This window comes from Pongo pygmaeus, chromosome 13 (assembly GCF_028885625.2).
Source record: "Pongo pygmaeus isolate AG05252 chromosome 13, NHGRI_mPonPyg2-v2.0_pri, whole genome shotgun sequence".
Classification (NCBI taxonomy): Eukaryota; Metazoa; Chordata; class Mammalia; order Primates; family Hominidae; genus Pongo; species Pongo pygmaeus.
In genome coordinates this window covers 77,723,963-77,747,999 of record NC_072386.2, presented here as the reverse complement: position 1 = coordinate 77,747,999, position 24,037 = coordinate 77,723,963, and the positions used below count along the sequence as shown (strand labels likewise).

The 24,037-nt window shown below is 36.5% G+C and overlaps 1 non-coding gene and 1 pseudogene across 1 annotated transcript; both read left to right on the top strand.

Moving 5' to 3' along the window:
- LOC129044609 (ankyrin repeat domain-containing protein 18A-like) overlaps window positions 1–24,037 on the top strand; it is a 47,803-nt pseudogene that overhangs the window by 9,650 nt on the left and 14,116 nt on the right.
- On the top strand, window positions 2,442–2,544 carry LOC129044764 (U6 spliceosomal RNA). Its single transcript, XR_008504763.1, has one exon. It is a non-coding gene; the product is annotated as a U6 spliceosomal RNA (small nuclear RNA).

Below are 24,037 nucleotides of genomic sequence, written 5' to 3'. Positions count from 1 at the left end.
TAAGATTAACTTATAACTATTGGCATATAGCAAAAAATAACATGTTAGGTAGAAAAGCAGTTATTTGGACTGAGAAACATAAAAAACAGTATATAGTAGGATTCATCTTCTCTTATAGACTGTTAATTGTAATCTGATATTTTTGGTCCTGTAATCTTATATTAGCTAAAGGGGTTTTGTATTTTATTAATTTTATAAAGTGTAGACTTTAACTTTCAGTTTACAACTACTACTATTACCATTATTATTATTATTATTATTATTATTATTATTATTGCTGTTGTTTTAAGCCTGCAGATAGCTCTTACTTATTTGATCCCTAGCTGATTTTGAATTACACTATATCAGAATAGGAAAGCAATGGGGAAATCTTCCTCTAAATCTTTGCCTACTTTAGATAAGTGACCTCAGTATAGTTTCTTGGCCATCAAAGGACTATAAATTAGCAACTTGTATTATGTCATACCCCAATGGGACAAGAAGCTTCCTTGTTGTCCCTACCTTTTAGCCTTGGTGGTAATTTACCCAGATGAACACTTGAGCACCCAAGATGCTTATACACATGAGCTAGTACATGTATATGGTTATTATGTCTGTACTGACAGGCAAGATATGAAATTGGTAAAGTGTATCCAATTTGCTAATTAAATATCTTTATTAAAGTTCTTGAGTGCTGTTATTTCTTTATTATTTTAGAACAGCCCTCATGCTTGCAGTACAGCATAACTCATCAAGTATCGTCAACCTTCTCCTTCAACAAAATATAAATATCTTTTCTCAAGACCTGTTTGGCCAAACTGCCGAGGATTATGCTGTTTGTTGTAATTTCAGAAGGTATGTGCTTATATTAAAAGGCCAGTTAATACTAAATTAAGGTTTAAAATAATTACAAATATTGCATCTTATACATTAGGTGACAGTTCGTAGTTTGTTTGAGGTAGTTTGGAATGGCAACAAGTTAGTCCACTTTTTAGCCAGAAATCAAACAGAAAGCTAGACTAGTTAGAAGTAGCAATGAGTGCAAGATTCTTTCAGGACTTTTAAAGACCTTTATCCCTAGGGATCTCAGTGTTGTTCATTTTATTCCAAGTATAACCCTCATATGTGAGATATAAATAATGTCACATCTTTTACTATTTTTCTTTCTTTTTTTTTTGAAACAAGGTCTCACTATGTTGCCCATGTTCCTGAGCTCAAGTGATTCTCCTGCCTCGGCCTCACAAACTGCTAGCCACCATGCCTGGCCTGACTTTTCTAATTAGTTATTGGGTCTTGAAATATCCAGTTTAGCAGAAAATCTTGTATTGTCCCCTGGGGCTATCTCCTATGCCTTCCTCCTTTGAATTTTTCAAAAAGCTAAGGGGTTCCCTAAGTCCAAGGAAGACAATCTTGCTTTACAAGTCAGAAGAAGGGGGGAAAAGGCCATTCTAGTCATTCTGTTGTTTCCATTGATTCACTTGCTGTATTGCTGCCATTGTAACTGGTCCTGCAATCTGGTAATGATTAACTTTTGCCACCAGGATGCCCTTACTGATTCAGATCCCTCACTCTTCATGGTGACTCATACACAGAGTCCACAGCTACAGTGTTTTTTAGTTCATGTACATAGGCTCAGCCATTGTTCCCAGCACCCCGCTCTGGCAGCGAGGCCTCCTGGCTTTACCCACACACATAGTGAGTAAATCGACCTTCCCCCAACACTAAAAACCTTATTTGTAGCCCACATCTTAGCTAGGCTTACCCTAGACCTTCATGGTAAGTAATCCTTTGAGGCCAGTGTCCATCTTTTCTCTAGCAAATATTAGTTGGGATTGTATTCAACTAATTCAACAGTCAGGGATGTTCAAATAATGTTGCAGGAAGAGAGCAGAAGTCCCTTTGCCTTTTGTTATCACATCTGTACCTTGAGGCTTTTTTCTGTCCTGTGTAGCAGCTTTTGTTAGATAGCAAAATGTTCCACATTATCCTTCAATAGAGTAGTGGGCACCAACTTGCCATTGGCCCCTCAAGTAATGTGTTTCCACAGTAATGAAAATCTCTGAGGCTACTTGCATCTCTACCTCAAGTTTTTTTTTTTTTAATTATACTTTAAGTTTTAGGGTACATGTGCACAACATGCAGGTTAGTTACATATGTATACATGTGCCATGTTGGTGTGCTGCACCCATTAACTCATCATTTAACATTAGGTGTATCTCCTAATGCTATCCCTCCCCCGTCCCCCCACCCCAAAACAGGCCGCGGTGTATGATGTTCCCCTTCCTGTGTCCATGTGTTCTCATTGTTCAATTCCCACCTGTGAGTGTGAACATTTTAAAATTCTACCTCACAGGAAGTCATTCGATAGAATTCTCTGTATCTAAAGTAGGTAATTTGGATTTCACAGGGCTAAGCCTCATCCATGACTTATGAGTATCCATGTATAAAACAGGGCTTTATACTTGCCCTAGCAGCACATATTCTAAAATTGGATCAATACAGAACAGATAAGCATGCCTGCTGCCTAAGGATGGCACGCAAATTCAGAAAGCATTCCACATGTTGCACAGTCCCCAGAAGGTCATTTGACTATTTGTCAACTAGCTTCAAGGAAACAATGTGAGTCAAACCAAAACAGGAGATACCCGAGATGGAAATTATTATTATGATCATTATGAAAGTATTCATGTAAGGTGATCTGTGAAATGAGAACAGAGCTGAGTAGCATATGGGATGTTACATGCAAATATGTTGTTAGTACATGACTTGGAAATGAGGAAACATCAACTTGCATCTCTTTCATGGAACCAAAAAACAATACAAGCAGGGCTTTGTCTTGTATGTCAGTCGGAGAGGACCCAGAAGATGCAGCCTCTAACACAGATCTGCTGGCTCCGAGTTTGAGGAGGTAGAGAAGGAATGGTAGTTGTCCCAGCCAGGTTTTGACACCTATTAGTTTTCTGCCTTTGGTGTGATTGATGAGCTCAGTAATAGGGGACAATTAGGTTATATGTTTTAATGAGATAATAATATATTTATATATAAATTTAGTTACAAGTTATGAACTAGCTAAAATGCTGTGAACTACAAGCCACGATGAATAGAACTAATAACCAAAATTAGCACTTAGTAACATTCTCTGAAAACTGTGACATTCAAATATTAGAATCTATGAAAAAACACCCATCAGGTTTTGTTTGAGATTCCAAAATGGTTTCAGCAATACAGTTCAAGAATAAATTTTTCCATTGCTTTACGATTTCTCTGAACATTTGAACATGTTATCTCATTACATCCTCCTAACAACCTAGTGAAGTCAAATAGTAAAATCTCTACTTTTTAGAAGAAGCCACAGAGCCTAAGAGAAGCAACTCGTCTGAAAACAAAATACCTATTAGTTACAGAGCGAGGACTTACTCTGAGTGCAGGACAGTTTCCAGGCTGTTAAGCTAGCTAACTAGAATTAATTTACTGAGCTATGCTTTTCTCGGTTTATGAGTACTTCCTGTTTTTCTTCTTTAATTAGAAGCTTAATAAGTTTATAGAGCTTAAAATTTTAAAGTGTATGGGACATTAGAGTTCCGATATTAGCTCTGATATTGTCTGAAATGCTTTAAGAATTTAATATGTTTGGTAAATATTTTTCATATCACTGTTAAAATACTAATTTTATTTATTACATTTATTATGCATAGCATTCAACAACAAATTTTGGAACATAAAAATAAGATACTTAAAAATCATCTTCGAAATGATAATCAAGGTAAGACTTCTGATAGTAAATTTCTCATTTCTCTTGGTGATCTTACTGATTTTAAAAAGCAAAATTACAGGCCAGGCATGGTGGCTCACACCTGTAATCCCAGCACTTTGGGAAGCTGAGGAGGGTGGATCATCTGAGGTCAGGATTTTGAGACCAGCCTGGCTAACATGGTAAAACCCCATCTCTACTAAAAATACAAAAATTAGCTGGGCATGGTGGCAGACACCTGTAATCCCAGCTACTCGGGAGGCTGAGGCAGGAGAATCACTTGAACCCAGGTGATTGCAGTGACCTGAGATGGCACCACTGCACTCCAACTTGGATGAAAGAGCAAGACTCTATCTCCAAAAAAAAACAAAAAAAAGTAAGATTACATATTTTTAATCATAAAAGAGCAGTTTAAAATATATATATTTATATATAAATTAATTTTTAAAATTTAATTTCTTTAGAATTCAGAGTTATTTAAGAAGTTAGTTGTAGCTAATTCTCAATCTCAAACAGTATTGTCTGAAAAAAATTCATTTACCTACTTATGATCCCTGAAATTCTACATGATATTTTTGTATTAATATAAATAAGAAATTAGATTTTTAAGTTAATATGTTGCATTTTCTTCTATAATTACATTGTTACAAATTGGACTTGTTATGCAAATGGATCTTCTATTTAATTTTTATAGTAAATGGTTTATATTTAGTAAATAAATGTTAATTACAGTTGATTCTTGAATATCGTGGGGGTTAGGGACTCTGATCCCTGTGCAGTTGAAAATCTGAGTATAACTTTGACTCCTTCCAAACGTAACTGCTAATAGCCTACCATTGACTGGAAACTTTACTGATAATATAAACAGTCGATGAACACATAGTTGGTATGTGTTGCATTATTATATACTATGCTTTTAAGATAAAGTAAGCTAGAGAAATGAACTGTTATAAAGAAAATCATGGAAAAGAAAAAATGTACTTAACTATTCATAAACATAAGTGAATCCTCCCAAAGGTCTTCATCTTTATCATCTTCAGGTTGATTAGGCTGAGGAGGAAGAAAATGGTTGGTTTTGCTGTCTCTGTGTTGCAGAAGCAGAAGAAAAATCTGCATATAAGTGGACCCCTGCAGTTCAAACTCTTGTTCAAGGGTCAACTGTATTACACAGGAATCTGTGTCACTAAGAAAGTAACTGTCTTTAGAACTAGGAATTCAACAATCCCTGTCTGATACCATAAACAAACGGCAATAAGAACCATAAAACTGAGCCAGTGTGCACCCATACAAATAAGAGATTATTTTTGAAGATACCTACTGAATGCAGAAGACAGAAAAGTAATTCCTTCCCAAGAAGCAGAAGTTATGTTACATATTCCTATACAAACAAGGTCTATTTGTAATTTATTCACCATAAGTTGGAAGCTCATGAGATATATTCACTTCTTAGAACAAGCTGTGTGTTTTTATGTGCTGGATAATTATCATAATAATAGTAATTTTGCTGGAACAAGATGATCTGTCACCAGGCTGGGTGTGGTGGCTCATGCATGTAATCCCAGCACATGAGAGGCCAACGAAGGCAGATCACTTGAGGTCAGGTGTTTGAGACCAGCCTGGCCAACATGGTGAAACCCTATCTCTACTAAAAGTACAAAAATTAGCCAGGCATGGGGGTGGGCACCTGTATTCCCAACTACTCAGAAGACTGAGGCAGGGGAATTGCTTGAACCCAGGAGGTGGAGATTGCAGTGAGCCGAGAATGTGCCACTGCACTCCAGCCTGGGTGACAGAGCAAGATTCCATCTCAAAAAAAAAAAAAAAAAGATACTCTGTTACCATTAGGCAAGAGATGATCATAATAAATATTCTAATAGCCAAACTCTAGGCTCAAAAAATGAAAAAAATTATAATAAAATTATAAAAATGGTTTACAATAACAAAAACATGACACCTAATGCATTGTACAGTCTGAACCGTATAAAGACACTGTTAATTTAGTACATAATTATCAAACCACTTCTATAAGTTAGGTTTGGCAAATTGTAGGAGACAAAGATGGAATTGACATAGTTTTTGTCTTTAAGATGCTCATAATAGAATATAGATAACTATTTAATTTTTGTGTTTTTTCAACAGAATTTTTAAGAAGAATATTTTAATTCACTCATATACTTGTCCACTTAAAAAATAACCATCATGTATCTTTTATAGACTAAGCATTTTTCCAATGTTACAAAATACATTTAAAAAATACAGTTAGGAGATTGTTATTACCACTGTTATTTATTTTATTTACTACCTTAAGTAGTGCTTACTGTGTGTCCAATGTCATCTGGGAGCTTATAGTTATTATTTATTATGTATGTATCATGTTCAGTATGTGTCAGGCACGTTTACATTTGTGGTAATGAATGCAAGCTTCTAAAATGTGGGTAGGATTTAGGGTAAGCTTGCAGAGTGAGTGGAACTTTGCCAGGTAAGGAGGCAGAGGGATGATGCTTGGCAGAAGGAGTATCTAATAAGCTTGCATGTTTGACAGAAGCAGCAGCCACGAAGAATGAAAATTTTAAAACACAAGGAGCAAGTTCAAAAGATAGGACATCTGAGTGAACTTTGTAGAGTTTATGAGCAGTTCAAATTTACTAGTGAAAAAAAATATATATGGAGTTCTTGGTAATGAGGTGAAAATAGCTTATAGTTGTTATTTATTATGTATTTATTATGTTTAGTATGTGTCAGTGAAGGCAAGCTTAGGAAAGACTTTGTTGTTGTTTTACCTGTTTCTAGAAACAAGTTCAATGAAAGACCTTTAATAGTATAGAAATAAGTAGATCTTATCCTGTAGGCCAGGGGAAACTTCTGAGGTAGAATGCTTTTGGCTGCAAATTCTAGAAGACCTAACAGTGGCCAAAACTATAAGAACCAGACTTGTTTTGGTTGTACAGCGATATTATTGGATCCCACTTTTTCCTCTTTCAGCTATGCTGTTGGCAGTGTCTTATTCATGTCTCCTTTCATGGTTGGCTACTTAGCAACAGCTCCAAACATCATGTTATCACAAGACAGTATCTAAAGGCTGGAAGGGCTGCTTTTCTTCACATGTGTCTTTTAAATTGGGAGAAAACTCAGAAGCATGCAGGGGACTTTTTGTAATTTTTTTTTTTCGGGGATGTAGTCTCGCTCTATCGCCAGTCTGGAGTCCAGTGGCACAATCTTGGCTCACTGCAGACTCCACCTCCCAAGTTCAAGCAATTTTCCTGCCTCAGCCTCCCAAGGAGCTGGGACAACAGGCATGTGCGACCATGGCCAGGTCATTTTTGTATTTTTAGTAGGGACGGGGTTTCACCATGTTGGCCAGGATGGTCTCAGTCTCTTGACCTCGTGATCTGTCTGCCTCGGCCTCCCAAAGTGCTGGGATTACAGGCATGAGCCACCGTGCTCAGCCCTTTTTGTAATATTTTATTAGCTGGGTCACACCACATGCTCCTTCCTAAACCAGGCACTGGGAAAGCAAATGTAGTTATCTGATTAGCTTAGAATAATCACTTATCCTTTGAAGCTGGGGAGGGGTATTGGGATAATAAATACCCAAATAAATTTGTGATTCTCCAGCAAGAAACAACAAGGAACTGCTCTTGGGTAGAGAGCCAGCTGTATTTGCTCTAGAAATTCATTGGAAAATTGTGAGCAGGGGAGGCATTAGATTCGATTTGAGAATTAGGGCATTCTGTTCAAGGTATAAAGCAGGGATTGGCAAGCTTTTTCTGTAAAGGGCCAAATAGGAAATATTTTAGGCCATGTGGTCTCTCTCTCTCTTTCAAAAATGATTTAAGCAGCTGAAGGCCATGCTTAAATGGCCTTAAGTAGCTCTGTTGTAGTTACTCAACTCTGCCATTGTAGTGTGAAAGCAGTCATAGGTGGCAAGTCAGTGAATAGGCATGACTGTACTCTCATAAAACTTCATTGAGAAAAAACATGGTAGGCAGGATTTGGCCTGTGGTCTGCAGTGTGCTGACCCATTATGTAGAGGGTAGATGGAGGATAGATGTCACCTGGGAGCATGTAGTTATTATTCACTGGGTGTTTATTATGTTCATTAGATGCCATGCACTTTTAAATTTGTGGTGATGACTGCAAGCTTCTAAAAAAATGGGTAGGATTTAGGGGAAGCATGCAGAGTAAGTGAAACTTTGCCAGGTAAGGAGGCAGAGGGATGATGTTTTCCAGAAGGAATATCTAACAAGCTTGCGTGTTTGACAGAAACAGCAGCTATGAAACCTGGAATTTTGAAAAAAAGAAAAGAAGGTGCAAAAGGTAAGACATTTGAGTGTCTCTACTCTTAACCACGTAAAGAGGCTGGGAGACAAGGGACGCTTCAGCCATAGTTAATGCTATAGTTTCCTTGTCACAAATCCATGGAGTACATGAGACTATTACAAGGTTTTCACCCATCCATGATAAAATAAAATGATGGAGCTCCAGTTTATTCATTTGAAAATATTGGTATTGCCGGGGATGGTGGTTTCTGCCTGTAATCTCGTCAGTGTTGGAGGCTGAGATAGAAGCATCCCTTGAGGCTAGGAGGTCCAGCAGCCTGGGCAACATCGCCAGACCCCATGTCTATTTTTTCAAACACTGTAGCTGGGTGTGGTGTTCTGCACCTGTGATCCCAGCTACTTGGGAGGCTGAAGCAGGAGAATTACTTGAGCCTAGAAGTTTGAGCCTGCAGTTAGCTATGATAGCAACATTACACTGTGGCCTGGGTGGCAGAGTGAGACCCCATCTTTAAGAAAAATCAAGTCAAATAAGATAAGATACAATAAAATAAAATGTTGGGTTTTTTTCTTGGAATTATGCTTTTCTAATTTGTTTTGCTTTTTTTATAAACTTAAGAAATGACAATAATAGTTGGTTTATATAAGGCTTTCAGAAACTGGCTTCTGCCCAAATCTCCATCTGCAGCCCTTTCTCTGTCTGCTCCTTTTTCTGGCATTACTGAGCTGCTGGTGATGCCCCGTCACCATCCCTCTCAAGTAGACAAATACATACGCTCTGGGAGGCTTCTCTCCCTCTCTTGCCACTGCCTGGCATGCACTGTTTTCCTGCCCTCTGCCTCTTTTAATCTGGTGAACCTCACTGTCTAAGTCTCAGCCCAGGCATGATCTCTAGAAAAGCCATCCCTGACAGCTTTTATTCTCATTCTTTAAACCCCAGTGCCTACCACTTAGCAGGAACTCAATAAATATTTAGTAAAATAAAGACTTTATACAAAGATGATTGCTACAGTCTAGCAACAAAGGGGATAGACATGCAAAGACATGATGTGCAGCTCAGATGGTGAAGTGACACTAGAAAAATGGACAAAGTACTAAGGGAGCCCCAAGGAAGGAGACACCTGTGTATGTGGAGAAAGATAGCCAGATTCAGGGAGGACTTCACATAGCATTTTGAGCCTTTTTTCCTTTTTTTTTTTTCTGTTTTTGGAAACAAGTTCTTACTCTGTCACCCAGGGTGGAGTGCAATGGCATGATTGAGACTCACTGCAAACTGTAACTCCTGGGCTTAAGGGATCCTCTTGCCTCAACCTCTTGTGTAGCTGGGACTATAGGCACACACCACCATGCCTGGCAAATTTTCTATAGAGTCAGGGTTTCACTATGGTCTCCAGGCTGGTCTTAAACTCCTGGCTTCAAGCAGTTATCCCACCTGGGCCTTCCAAAGTGCTGGGATTATAGGTGTGAGCTACTGTGCCCAGCCTACATTCTGAGTCTTAAAACACAAAAATAAATTTGTCAGAATAGTAGAGGAAAACATTTCAGATGTAAAAAACAGGGTGTACACTATAAAGGTATAATGGTAACAAAAATTTTGCAAATTATTAGTAAATAACAACTCACTTAGCATGTTGTTAAAAAGATACTATTATGAAGTAGACAATAGTAAAGTGTTACTTTATGTGTTTTTACTGTATTTTGAAATTGTGTTTTGTTTCCAGCCGCTTTGTTTATTTATGTTGGGTGGAATAATTTGTGGGTGACCCTGAGACTTTTGCATGGCTTGAACCTGCTGATATCTAGTGTCTCCCCAAGTGATTTGTTAAAGTTTTAGATAAGTAGAAGTGTTTCTTAAAAATGTAAATATTCCAGTAAACATTAAGCTTCATTTAAACTCTCAATTTATAAAAGAAAAGTGTATGTTATTTTGTATCCATTTTTATAAAGATTATGCTCTTTATTCTAAGTCATTCATTTTAACTAAACATATGGATTTGTCAGCAGAACACTACTTAAAATTCGCTTCAGAAGAAAAGCAAGAAAGGCTTGAAAGAAGTGAGAATAAGCAGCCACAGGTATATAACAATTTAAATTTCTGGTTTAATATTGGTTTGTTTGTTTTTATTTAATAACATAGCATAGTCCAAATGAAGTGACCTTTTAGACTATTCTTTTAGAATCCAACAGAGCGTAATTTCATATTGAATTTTAAACAATTTAGCCAGTTATAAAATTTAAAATATTCTTACAGTCTGTAGTAACTCATAGCTATCTGTACTCTTGGAATTGAGGCCAGAAATTTCCAGAACTCTCTTTGCTCTTTTATTTTTATAACCTTCTTCATGATAAAGAAGGTAACATCAAAAATTGAGCTGTATTACTAAGCAAGAGAAATTATGAACAATTGAACAGTGATGGCCACTGAGTTCACCTCATGTTAAAGGAGTCATCATTCCCAGTGGTTCAAACTTTGCAGTTTTATGTTGCTGGTCACCAGTGCTGAGGTTAAAGTCTTCGTCTGTTTTCTGGTTGCTGGTTGTCTTCGATGTCTATGTTCAGGGAGAGGATGGGATCATAAAATCAACACAACTGCCTATTGAGAGAATTATGCCTTCCAGAATGGACTTTGGTGTCAAGGTGCAAACATAACTTTCTTGTTTTAACATAAATAGAAAATGCTATTAAAATTTTTTAACCCACTGCTGCTAGTGGAGCTTAGAATATATTAGACCTGGGTATAAGCAGATAACCTATCTAGATAACACTATCATATTACAGTATAGCATTTGAAGTAGAATCTAAAAATTTTCTTCTCTTTCTGATTGGTATTCATTTTGGCTTCTAATAATTTAGCATTTGCCTACTCTTTAGTTAATCCTCAGAAATATGATTTCACTGTACGGGTTCACTATTTAGGGTATGCTGAGGTAAAAATCCTTTCAAGAGAGAAGGCTTTAGAATACTACATATCATCTATGAACCCATTTCTGTGAGATTTAATTGATAATGAATTAAGTTTACTCCAAACAAACAGTGAGAGTTAAACTTCCTGGTTCATGTTTTTCTCCTATATTAAGCCAAGGCAAATTATTTTTTTACTTCTTAGTTATAATCCAGTTACTTAGGGGTAGTAAAACATAGATTAAGTTTCACAGTTCAATTTTAATTATTTTCTATTTTTTCTTTGTTCATACTTAATTGAGAATAAAGTTAATTTTAAAACATGAACCCTGTGCAGCACACCAACATGGCACATGTATACATATGTAACAACATATACCCTAAAACTTAAAGTATAATAATAATAAAATTAAAAAAAATAAAAAAATGAAAAATAAAACATGAACCCTGTCAGAAAAGACATCTGAGAAACAAAAGGAGCAAATTAATTTTCCACTTTTGCACCTGCAAAAAAATGTCTCAAGAACCAGAACTGAGTAAGAATTGTAACAAAGAGGAAATATCTGTATATTCAGGACTTCTTTTAAAATTCATTACAATGCCGGGCACAGTGGCTCACACCTGTAATCCCAGCACTTTGGGAGGCTGAGGTAGGCGGATCACCTGAGATCGGGAGTTCGAGACCAGCCTGACCAGCATGGAGAAACCCCGTCTCTACTAAAAATACAAAATTAGCTGGACGTGGTGGCGCATGCCTGTAATCCCAGCTACTCGGGGCGCTGAGGCAGGAGAACCGCTTGAACCCGAAAGGCAAAGATTGCGGTGAGTCAAGATCATGCCATTGCACTCCAGTCTGGGCAATAAAAGTGAAAGTCCATCTCAAAAAAAAAAAAAAATTAATTGCAAAAAAGTTCAACTGAAGATTGGCGAAAGTTTGGAAAAATTCAAAATTACTGTTTGTCCTGAGGAAGAGCTCTTACATTGTAACTCTAAAGAGGGACACACTTAAAGGGAGTGTCCCATAATCTGATGAATCCTATCCCTGATGGTGAGGAAGCAGATGCACCTGGAGTGTCTAACTCTGTAGTATTCCAGGCATTGCCTGAACAGAAGGAGCCCATCTCACTCAGGTCTTGTCGTTGCATTTATACTCTGGGTCCCTCCAACACACTTGCCAGTCATCTTCTAAGCTTTATTCAAATGAAAATAAATCAGACTGTAAAAATTATAACAAACCAGACATGTAGACTGTTTCTCACAGAGATGAAGAAGAAAGAGAATTGTTGTAATGACACAGAAATTGAAAAATTAAGGAACCTAGTAGTTATGGTTGAAATGAAAGAAGACCAAGAGTTTGATATGCCAATGACAAGAAAATATCACCTAAAATACCACAGATTGGAAATTAGACCTTAGACACTGGACTCAGTCTAGACATCCAAAAAGTCTTTTTGATTTGTGGTTTGCTCACTCCAAAGAATGGAAGCATGTGATACGGATAGAAAGCCACAGTATTTCTGTTGTTACAGACACTAACCAATACAGTGCTTGTTCCACAAGCTGTATGGAACTTAGAAGCTCTTCTAAAGCTTAGAAGATGACTGGCAAGTGTGTTTCAGGGACCCACATATGACAGTTCCACTGCTAATATCTATAAAAGCATGAAACCTGAATTAGAAAATGTGAGTTATTCTCCACCACATAGTGACAGAACATCAAAAGCATATCTAGAAGAAGACTTACAGCAAGATATGCAAAGGCTTAAGAATGAGATGGGCTTGTTAAAAGTAGAGTTCCTGGCTTTGAAGAAAAAAAGTTCAACTATAAAAAGAAAGAGGTTCCCTTGCTGCTTCTCGTGTTATAAGTTATCTGATTCATTCTGGTTTTCTACTCAAGAAAATCTCATGTGTATAGTTACAGTGGAGTTATCTAAATGTATAATTATGTGTCAAAGTAGATTAGTGCTGCTATTTAAATGACAGTTCTAGAAAACATTCTCATAATCTTTCCTCATTCATCAACCTAAGTCTCACTATGAGTCTTCCAAGTGGCATATGGGCTGGGAAAATTATTTAGCCATATACCATGTGACCTTCTGAACCAGATAAGCATAAGGGAAATTGCTAAAGAAATAACGTCTAGATTCTTTTTTCTATATTCATTTAAAGATGAATTACATTTATTTAAATGATAAAATGGTAAAACAATGGGAGGGAAGCAATGACTGAGAAAAGACATGAAAATGTAGCTGACCTTGAGAGTTGCAACAAATATTCCCAGCCAAACAAGTCCGTTTAATGTGCTTTCATGCATGCAAGTTTGTCTGTTTGACTCAAACTGTTTAAACTTAAACTTCCATCATGGCCACTTTAAATATTTTTGGAAAAAAATACACATACTTTCACATATTTAAAAAAATCACCACTCTCCAATGTTTCTGTTGAATCCGACTTTTACATGATGTTGTTTAATAAAATATGGTAGGTGTTGACATGTATGATTTTATCATATAAGTAGCATAACTCTTCAGCCAGAAATTTAGCATTTGGCTCTATAGTAGAAGGCAGAGTCCTGTACATTGTGTTGTAAAGATACACAAAAATCTAGAGATTTTCCTTTTTCAAAGTAAAAGCAAATGAGGCCCCCCACCACCCTCTGAGCCATTAAATAGCTTTGCCAAAACACACTTTTAATTTATTTGATGAATTTGATGTATTTATCTGGTAATTTATGCAATTCAGCGATATGTAATTGTATCTTCCCTTTTGGTGCCATGAAATGCTAGGTAATGCCACCTTAGGAGCTTTGGGTGAGTTACTTAATATTTCTTGGTTTTACTTCCATTATCAAGTAGATAATGGGGCTAGAGTGGGCAACTACACTGTATATCTTCTAGCTATAAACTTTTGTGGTAATTGAATGTAAACTTGAGGAACATCTCATTTTCCAGGATTCTGCACTAGCAACTCAGCAGTTTCACTCGGCTCCTTGTGTTGTGGCTAACTTTGGTTCCTCTATTTCAGTGAGCACCTTCACTTTTGTGATATCCCAGGAACCAAATGAAAAAATGAGGAGAAAAGAATAGCTTAGTGCAGAAAAGGGAAAGCTTCTTTTCTGTTTCTGAAGCCCCACAAGGTCACATCCTCTCAATCTGGCTATTTCATGGAGAATCCAGGTGATAAAGGCAGAAGACACATTTTATGCCTGTGTCTTTTTGTTTCTCTGTTTTTGTGTTGATATATTTACACCACAGAAGTAACTGTGATCTGATGGAGAACTAGAAGTAGAGTCAGAAGCCCTGAGGAAAATCCTGCAGCTTGCTTATATTTTTAACCTTGCTTTTTTAAGGATTGTGATAACTAAACAAGTTCATCAATGTATGTATGTAGAAGTGCTTAGTACTATATCTAGATTTATGATTTAGTAAATGTAATTCTTACAACTGACTAAAAAATATTGAGTAAACTCACAATAGAATATGATCAGGGAAACAGAGCTTTGAAAACTTTGAGAGATTTTATCTGTCCAAATAGACATGGAGATGGAGGTAAAGCTCTTGCTGTAGGGTGGTGTCTGGGTTAGATATCAGAGTATAAACACAATTTTCTTTTTCCAAGATTTTAATTTAGCCAGATTTTTTAACATTTAACTTTACACTTTGAGTTTGTTGTAATTCAGAGAAAGACTTTTCCAATTCTGATATTCTTAAAAGTTCTCGAGAGAGAGAGAGAGAGAGTGTGTGTGTGTGTACTTTTATGGATTCATTGACTTCAAATAAATTTTTGAACTTTTTGAAATGTATGTTCTCTAAGGTTCCAGGTTTTGCTTCACCTTTTTCTCCAGTTGGATATCCACTTACAGCAACTTTTAATTGCATGAATGTACAGGTTGTTCTTTCACTTCAGAAATAACCGTGATATGTTATTTTATTGAGTGCTAGCTAAAAATTTGTTTTGTTTTATTTAGGAGTCTCAAAGTTATGGAAAAAAGAAGGATGTGAAGTATGGAAATTATATGTTGAAGAGAGACATTGCCATGCTCAAACAGGACTTATACGCAATAAAAAATGACAATCTCAGAAAGGAAAAAGAATAGATTCAGGAAATTAAAAGTATTACAGAAGGAAATGCTAACTTTGAAAAGAGTATAAGACTCAATGAAGAAATGATAACAAAAACAATGGCCCAGTATTCACAAGAGCTCAATGATCTGAAAGCTGAGAATACAAGGCTGAATTCAAAATTGGAGAAGGAAAAACACATCAAAGAAAGACTAGAAGCTGAAGCTGAATCCCTCCATTCTAGCCTGGCCACTGCTATAAATGAGCACAACGAAATTTTGGAAACAAAAGACCTGGAACTAGTTTTACGGAGAGCAGAAAATGTTTCTGGACATGAAAAAATGGGTTCTAATATTTCTCAACTAACAGATAAGAATGAGTTGCTTACTAAACAACTTTCTAAAGCTCGGTTGAAGTTCAATACCTTAAAAGATAAGCTCCATGAGACAAGAGATGCTCTCAGGGAAAAGACATTGGCTTTAGAAAGTGTACAGATGGACCTAAAGCAAGCGCAGCATCAAATAAAGGAAATGGAGCAGATGCATACAAATGCGGAAGCTAAAGAGAGTCAATCCATTGGAAAGCAGAACTCTTTAGAGGAGAGAATACGTCAACAAGAACTCAAAAATCTCTTGCATGAACAACAACTAAAGGATGCTCATAAGGAAGGCAATAATAAAGAGATAGTCATTAATATCAAAGGAGACTGTCTTGAGAAAGGAAAGATCTTTAGAAGAATTTTTTCTTTAGAAGAAAAAAATAAGGAATTAATAAATGAATACAATTATTTAAAAGAAAAACTGTTTCAGTATGAAAAAGAAGAAGCACAGGGAAAAGTAAGTATGAAGCAAACTATTTTTAACCTTCTAGAAAGAAAATTTAAACATTTCATTCTGGCTATATGTTGAACCTAGTTCAATGTGAAAATAAATAGATGAAAATGTGTTTACCATACTGTCTAATTCCATTTACATGAATCATCCAGGAAATACATGTATAGGGACAGAAAGAAGATTAATGTTTGTGTAGGCCTGGGGCTGGAAATGGGTCGTGACTGCTAATGGGCATGAGGGATTGTCCTGGAGTGATGAAAATGTTCTAAAGTTGGATTGTAGAGATGGTTGCACGACACAGTAAATTTACTAAAAATCTTTGAACTGTTTGTTAAAACAGATAAATTCTATAAATCATATTTCAGCAAAGCTGTTTTAATAAAAATCATATTTCAATGAAGCTGTTTTAATAAAAAACCAAAAAAAGTGTGTTTACTGTATCAGCTTGGAAACATACTTTGTTTCCAGGAAATAAAAGGTAGAGCTGACAGGTGCTTTCCTTTGAGTAAAGACATTATGTCACCTATGAAATTTTAGTAGATACAGAGCAATGTTGATAAGGTATGTAGTCTTATACTACTGAAATAACAAATTTAATGTCTTTATGTTGCCACATTTTAAGACCATAATGAAGCGGGTAAGTGGAAATGCTTGTACCTGAAATGTGTATTTTGAAATTAAGATACAATTAAGTGAGCTGCTTTGACACTTAATTCTAGATTTCCCAGATGAACTGAAGTGTGTTGCTGTGTCTTGTGATGCTTTTCCTTCAGTGGCTCTCTCTTTTATGTATTTTAGTTGGTATAACTTTGTTTTTTTCATACCAATGTGTGAAAATATGTCAGTCTCACATTATGTATTTTTCTGACCACTTAGTATTTTAAAGGTATCTACTTGTTATAAAATCACAATTTGGAATAAATGTGGTAAATTTTAGCAAAAAATATTTGATGTAATGATCCCACTGCTAGGTATTTATAATTTACTGTGAATATTTTTTATGAATAATTAGCTCATAATTTACATTTTAAGTCTCAATGACTATCATTTGGATATAACTCTTTCCAGTGCAAAGATACTTGTAGCTGTCTGTGATTTATGAGTTTGACATTGAATCCCCATTTTCAGACTAGTGAGGGGTGGCAGAGTTCACAGAGAGTGGGATTGAAGTGAGTACGGGACAGAGTTGTAGGAGCTGAGGTCAGGGAGGGAGGTAGAATCCGTGTTACCTAGGGCCTTGAAGGCCGTTGGAATTTTACTTTTATTCTGTGATAGGAATCTGTTGGAAGGTGACTGAATATGTGAAACAACAGGTGACTGAATATGTGAGGAACTCAGGTTGAGTTGAGGGTCTAAGATGAATGAATAGCGGGCTGAATCAATCTGTCATGTAAAAGAATACCGATTTTGCAGGAAGATAACACCTTCTATGTCCCTCACTGAATTCAGTAATAAAGAAGAATGTGTACATATGAGGAAAAGAAAGTGAATCTGTGTATGCAGTAATAATTTTCAAAGTATGTATGCTAGAGTTAAATATTATTAACATAATTTAATAATAAGGCACTTTATAAAATTGGTAACAAAAATATTTTAAAAGGTGATTGTGAGACAACTTCAAAAAGAACTGGCCGATCACCTTAAAAAATTTTCTGTGTCAGTCTCCACTGGAAGGTACATCATATTGTCATATTAATTTGGATGAGACGTGGACTTCAAAGAAAAAATTATTTCAAGTAGGAAGTCAAGTATGTATGGAATTTAACAGGTAGACAGTTAATCTGTAGCTGGTTGAATAATATAAAGTGTTTTAGGATACTAATTTCAGTGGACAGCTTGATTTTGTATTTTCATTATAATTAATTATTACCATTTTATTATCTTTATAATGTACTTATTTCTTCAACTCTGGCTCTTGTTCTGCCATTTTGAAAAATAGTTGCCTATGTTTTCTCTTACAATATTTACTCTTGGGAAAGTTGAGAATGATACATCATTCCTCACAGAAAATTGACTTTTTCCTGTTAAACAGTATTTTTAGATAATTTCCTTATTGCCTGGGTGAGACAAGCCAGATTAAGTCAGAGGAGAATGTTTAATGGAATATTCCAGAAAGTTGTCTTATTTCTTCACTTTTTTGAATGGACACAGAAGCTGTGCCTATTCATTTCATGGATTCTAGGTTAACTTGTACAAAAGGCCATCATACTGTTCTTTGAAATGCACACGTTTTAATTTACAAACTACTTGAAAAGTTAGGCATTGCCTTCATCTTCCTTTCATTTAAAATATACTGTAATGGCATAGAAATATTCAGATCTGATAGAGTATGTACATTCAAGCAGAGAGCTGAGAAAATGATCTTGATCTTACTATGAGATTTTAAAAACAGTTTCACTGAGAGATAATTCACATGTCAGACAGTTCAACCATTTAAAATGTACAACTCAGTGTCTGTTAGTATATTCACAGCGTTGGGTAATCATCAGCACAATCAATGCTAGAACATTTTCACCACTCTCAAAAGCAACCCCACATCTCTAAGCCATGACTGCAACCCCACTCGATGTCTCTCCACCTACCCCAGTTGTAGGCAACCACCATCCACTTTTGTCTCTGTAGATTTGTATGGTCTGCATGTTTTATATACACAGAGTCATACAATATGAAGTCCTTTCTGACTGGCTCTTTCACTTAGCAGAATGTTTTCAGAATTTTATCCATGTTGTAGCACCTATGTAGTTTATTCCTTCTTATTAGTCAAGTAATAGTCTATTTCATGGCTGCACCAGTTTTCCATTCATTCATCAGCTGATGGACCTTTAGGTTGTTTCCACTTTTTGGCTATTATGAAAACAGCTGTTGTGAACATTCATTTACAGGTTATTGTATGGACATATGTTTTTATTTCCCTGCCATTAGACTTTATCCTCAGAGTTAATTGGGCAGATGTCAGCACCAGTTTTACCCATGCTGTCCTTCCTGCCTTCTCAGTTCCTGCTCATCTAGCCTCATTCATTCAGACCTGGCTGGCAATTTCCTCTTCACGAAGCTTTCTCTGACCTGACTCTCACTGACCTTACGTCTCAGCACTTGTTGCCCAGTCTGCAGCCCTTAATTTGACATGGCTTTTATTTTTAATGGAAGATAATTTTGTCTTATCATAAATTTGCTTAAAGGGAAAATAATATCTGACATGCATGTCACCTATCCTTGTATAAATTGGAAATATTTTAGCTTGGCAGCTTTCAGCATAGAACAAAATATACCATACAAATTATTTCTTCTTTGAGACATTAACACAGTAAATCTTTTATTCTAAGTGTATTTTTAGAATTAAATATGAAATTAAAACCAATTAGTCTAAGAGAGGAGAATTGTTCAATCAAATGCTCATGTTTTTCTCAGTATGAAAAAAGAATCTAAATTTGCCTTCCTTCACTATGTAGCCAAAACTGTATTTCTGGGTGGTTGCCAGTTTGTCAGCTGAACAGTTCTGGCTGCAGCTTGTCTGATGAATGATAGCACAGCCTCTTAATCCGAGCGCTCAGCAGAGTACTTGTGAAAGCAGTGCCACAGCAACAGCTGCTGGGAGGAAATTGATTCGGAAGCCTTGATTTAGCAATAGAGTCCAGGGTTTTCAGCTCCGTGGCTCAACCTGTCTCTGCTGGTCATGTCAGTTATGAACTACTCAATCCAGGAGGTGCTGTTTACATTGTAGTACATACATGACTGTTGCCCACTGAGTCATACAGAGAGAAAAGTAAGCTGTAAATTATATGCTCCCTATTTGCTGCCACTTTCAGTGGTGTGAAGAATGATTCAGTGCAGCTATAGGAGACCACTTCCATTGGAATGCCACCTGCCTAAACATACAATTGTCAAGATATAGAAAAAGTAAAAATTATCATGCTAATAGCGAATATTATCTGTAGCTCACTATGTACATGTGCTCTTCTAAGTGCTTCTAAGCAAATCTTATATGTAGCTCACCATGCACCATGTACTCTCCTAAGTGCTTCATGTCAGTCCCCAGTTTAATCTTCCCAACATCCCAGTGAAGTAGATGGTATTATTCTCTCCATTTCATAGATAAAGAACCAGAGACACAGAAAATTAATTTGCTCACACAGCTAGTATCTGGTAGAGCTGGGATTCAGACCCAGGCCTTCTGGCTTCTGTATAGAACTGCCTCTCAAACCATTCCATGGAACACCTGGTAGGGTGAGGTGGCTCATGCCAGTAATCCTAGCACTTTGGGAGGCTGAGGCAAGAACAGTGCTTGAGCCCCGGTATTTGAGACCAGCCAGAGCAATATAAGTGAGACCCTGACTCTACCAAAAAAAATTTTTGTTTAACAGCTGAGGCATGGTGGTGCATGCCTGTAATCCCAGCTACATTGGAGGCTGTGGTAGGAGGGTCACTTGAGCTTGGAATATCAAGGCTGCAGTGAGCAGTGATCAAGCCACTACACTCCAGCCTGGGTAACAGAGCGAGACTCTGTCTCATAAATAAAACGTTTTGTGTAGATTCCCATAGAATTGAGTTAGACATCAGGCATAGAATTATTAGCCACTTTGATGTCTGCCTTGGGAGTAAAACATATAATAAGGGACAGCTTTTAACCATCTCAATCAATAGCCTCTAACTTCTCCAGAAGGTTCTTATTTCGTAAATTCCTAAGCAAGAGACTACCTGGATTAAGATATTTGGTGGACACCATTTTGAGATGAAGAATCTCGATTAGGAAGAAGGGAGATCTCTACTTGACTGGAGCCTCCCAATGATATAGTTGTGTCCCCTCAAAAAAACTGTAGAACAAGATATTCATCATGCCATATCTCTATGGAAAAGGAAATTCTTTAAAAGGAAATCTTGTATAAAATCAATTGACTGTAAATGTGCAGGTTTATTTTTAGATTATCAATTCTTAGATTGTTTATGTCTATTCTTATATCAGGACCAAATCGAATTTAATGAGACTTTTTTTTCAGTCATGTTGCATATTACCAGTTGTCTTATGTCATAATAAAAATTAAATGTAGTGGAATATCTTCAACTTCACCTTTTGTGTCTCAAAGGAGTCCGTGGCCAGCTTATACCTTACTTACTCTAAGACATGATGGGAAGTCAGGCTTACAAGACACACTTTATTTCTTTTTTTCTCCATTTAAACCTTTAGTCTCTTTTCCAGTGCCTCCCTCTATAGTTTCATTTTCAGTAAATTTTGGTAACAGGATCTGCTGACATAGTCTACTATTTAGTGCCTTATGTTTCACTAACTCTTTATAATTCACAGAACCATCCATAGATGTTTAACATCCAGGAAGAAAAGTTTAAGTCCAAGCTGCCAGCTTTCCTCAGTGGAAATCAAGTGAAGTTATCATCTTTCAGTTCACACATCCTCTTTCCACCTGGCAGCTGGTTCTCTTGTTTTGCACTGTGGCTAATCCTTTTCTTGGTGCACATCTTGCATTCTCAGAAACCACAATTTCTGTATTGACCTCCTTTTACTGAAACAGAGATGCACAGCTCTGCTTTCTAGCTTAGTAGAGGATTCTTGGAATAAAAAAGTTTAACTCACTGCAAGAAAAAGTTTTAGGAGTGCAGCACTTAAAAATCAGGTAATATTCAGGCAATTTATCAGAGACAAATAGTAGATTAGTATTTTGAATTTCAAAATTTCAGAGCCAGGTTATGTGCTATAGAGAAGCATTGTGGCATAACATAGACATGGGATGGTCTTAACTTCTCCATACAAACAAACCCGAAGTAAGGTAAAGGAGAAATTGCATTTGATGTCTTAACACTCAAAGTACACTATGTTTATTTTACTTCTGTGAAGGGTAAAAGTCATTCCATAATTTTCTCATTTCCTCATTGAGAAAATGGAAAATGAAAATCAAATATTAGATTGATGAAAAATACTCAAAGCTTCTTCTTTTAGAATTTTCGTTAATTGAAATCAGGTAAATGTCTGATTTTGGTTATGTAACCAAGTATTTCTAGTTGGTTTTCTAATCATATGTCTTCTTGCTTCGCAGTCTTATTTCCTAACTTGATGGGAAATTGTAAGGAGACACCCTTGCCTTGTTATCAGAGTTCATAATTGAAGGGGGTTTTAGGAAAAGTTCCTCCTCAGCAGCTTATGTCTCTCTCCTGGTTATCTGCTGCTTCTCAATAATGTTTGTCATCAATAAATTAATCTCAACATTTATTAGATCCTACTTTAAAGGAGACTCTTTTCTGCTGCATAAGTTATGTTTCCTGTTGTCTCTTTTTAAAACTTATTTTTTTAATAATTACCCAGAGTTTTGTGGCTTAAAAGAAAAACATTTATTTTGTTTATGAACCTGTGGTTTGGAAAAAGCTTGGCCAGGACAGCTTGCCTCTGCTCCCCTCAGCTTCCCTAGGAACAGCTGATCACTTGGGGAAATGGAATCATCTAAAGCTTTGCTCACCCATGTGTTTGATGGTTGACGCTGGCCATTGGCTGGAAGCTTGGTTGGGGCAGGCAGCATGACCACTGACACTGGCACTCCCAGGCTGTCTTTGTGGCCTGATCTCTCTCACAATCTGGGGGCTGAGTTTGAAGGGAAAGCAGTCTGAGATAGGGAAGCCACGTGGTATCCCTTTTACTGCATTCTATACATTAGGAGGAAGTCAGTAAGGATGGCCCACGTTCTGTTTTTTTAATGAGATGAATATAGCTTCTCTTTTGTTTTAATTGACATGTATATACATAATTATGGGCTATAGAGTCACATTTTGATACATGTATATAGTGTGTAATGATCAAGCTAACTAGCATATTTACCACTTCCACCATTTTTCATTTCTTTGAATTGTGAACATTCAAACTCTTCTAGCTTTTTAAAAATATGCAATAAATCATAGTAAACCATATTCACCCTACATTGCCATAGAACACCAGAACTCATTCCTCTTATCTAACTGTAATTCTGTATCCATTAACCAGACTCCCCTCCCCTACTTCTGTGAGCTTTTTTGTTGTTAAGAGACAGGGTCTTGCTAATGTAGTCTGGGCTCTGGGCAACTGTAGTCATCTAGACTAGAGACAGTGATTTGATCATAGCTCACTGCAGCCTCAAAATCTTGGGCTCATGTGATCCTCCCACCTCAGCCTCCTGAGCAGCTAGGATTATGGGCATGTACCTTTGCACCTGTCTGATTTTTTACTTTGTAGAGATGTCTCTCTATGTTGCTCAGACTGCTCTGGAGCTTTCGGCTTCAAGTAATTCTCCTGCCTCGGTCTTTCAAAGTGCTAGGAAATTACAGGCATCAGTCATGTTGCCCAGCCCTCAATTTTTCTTTGGCTCACACACATGAGTGTGAATGTACAGTATTTATCTTTCTGTGTCTGCACCTAACATAACATCCTCCAGATAGATCCACGTGGCCCACAAGTAAGAGGGTTTCATTTTTTTATGTGGTAAATAGTAGTCCATTGTGTATGTATACTACAGTTTTTTTTGTCCATTTGTTGATGGACATGTAGGTTGATTTTATACATTAGCTGTTGTGAATAGTGCTACAATAAACATGAGGACAGGTATCCTTATGGTCTATTGTTTTCTTTTCTATTGACTGAATACCCAGTAGTGGGGTTGCTGGATCCCTCAGCAGTTCCATTGTTAGTTTTTTGAGAAAACCTCATGTTGTTTTCTATAGTGGCTGCACTAATTTACCTTCCCACCAACAGCATGTAAGAGTTTACTGTTCTCTGAAACCTCACCAGCATTTTTTTGTCTTTTCTATGATAGCCATTTATTGAAATGGAGCAAGATTATATCACATTGTAGGTTTGATTTGTATTTCCCTGATGATTAGTGATACTGAACATTTTTAAATGTATTTATTGGTAATTTGTATTTCTTTTTTTCTTAAAAAAAAGGAAATATCTAATCACATCTTTTGCCCAGTTTTGAACTCAGATTATTATTTTTTTACTGTGAGGGTGTTTGAGTTCCTTGCATATTTTGGATATTGGTCTTTTATTAGATGAATAGCTTGAAAACATTTTCTTCCATTCTACACATTTTCTCTTCACTCAGTTGTAGTACCATTTGTCTACCATTTGTTTTTTGCCTATGCTTCTGATGTCTTACCCATACAAATCTTTGTGAAGACTAATGTCCTGAAGCATTTTCCCTATGTTTACTTATAGTAGTTTGATAATTTTGGGTCTTACATTTCAGTCTTCAATCGATTCTGA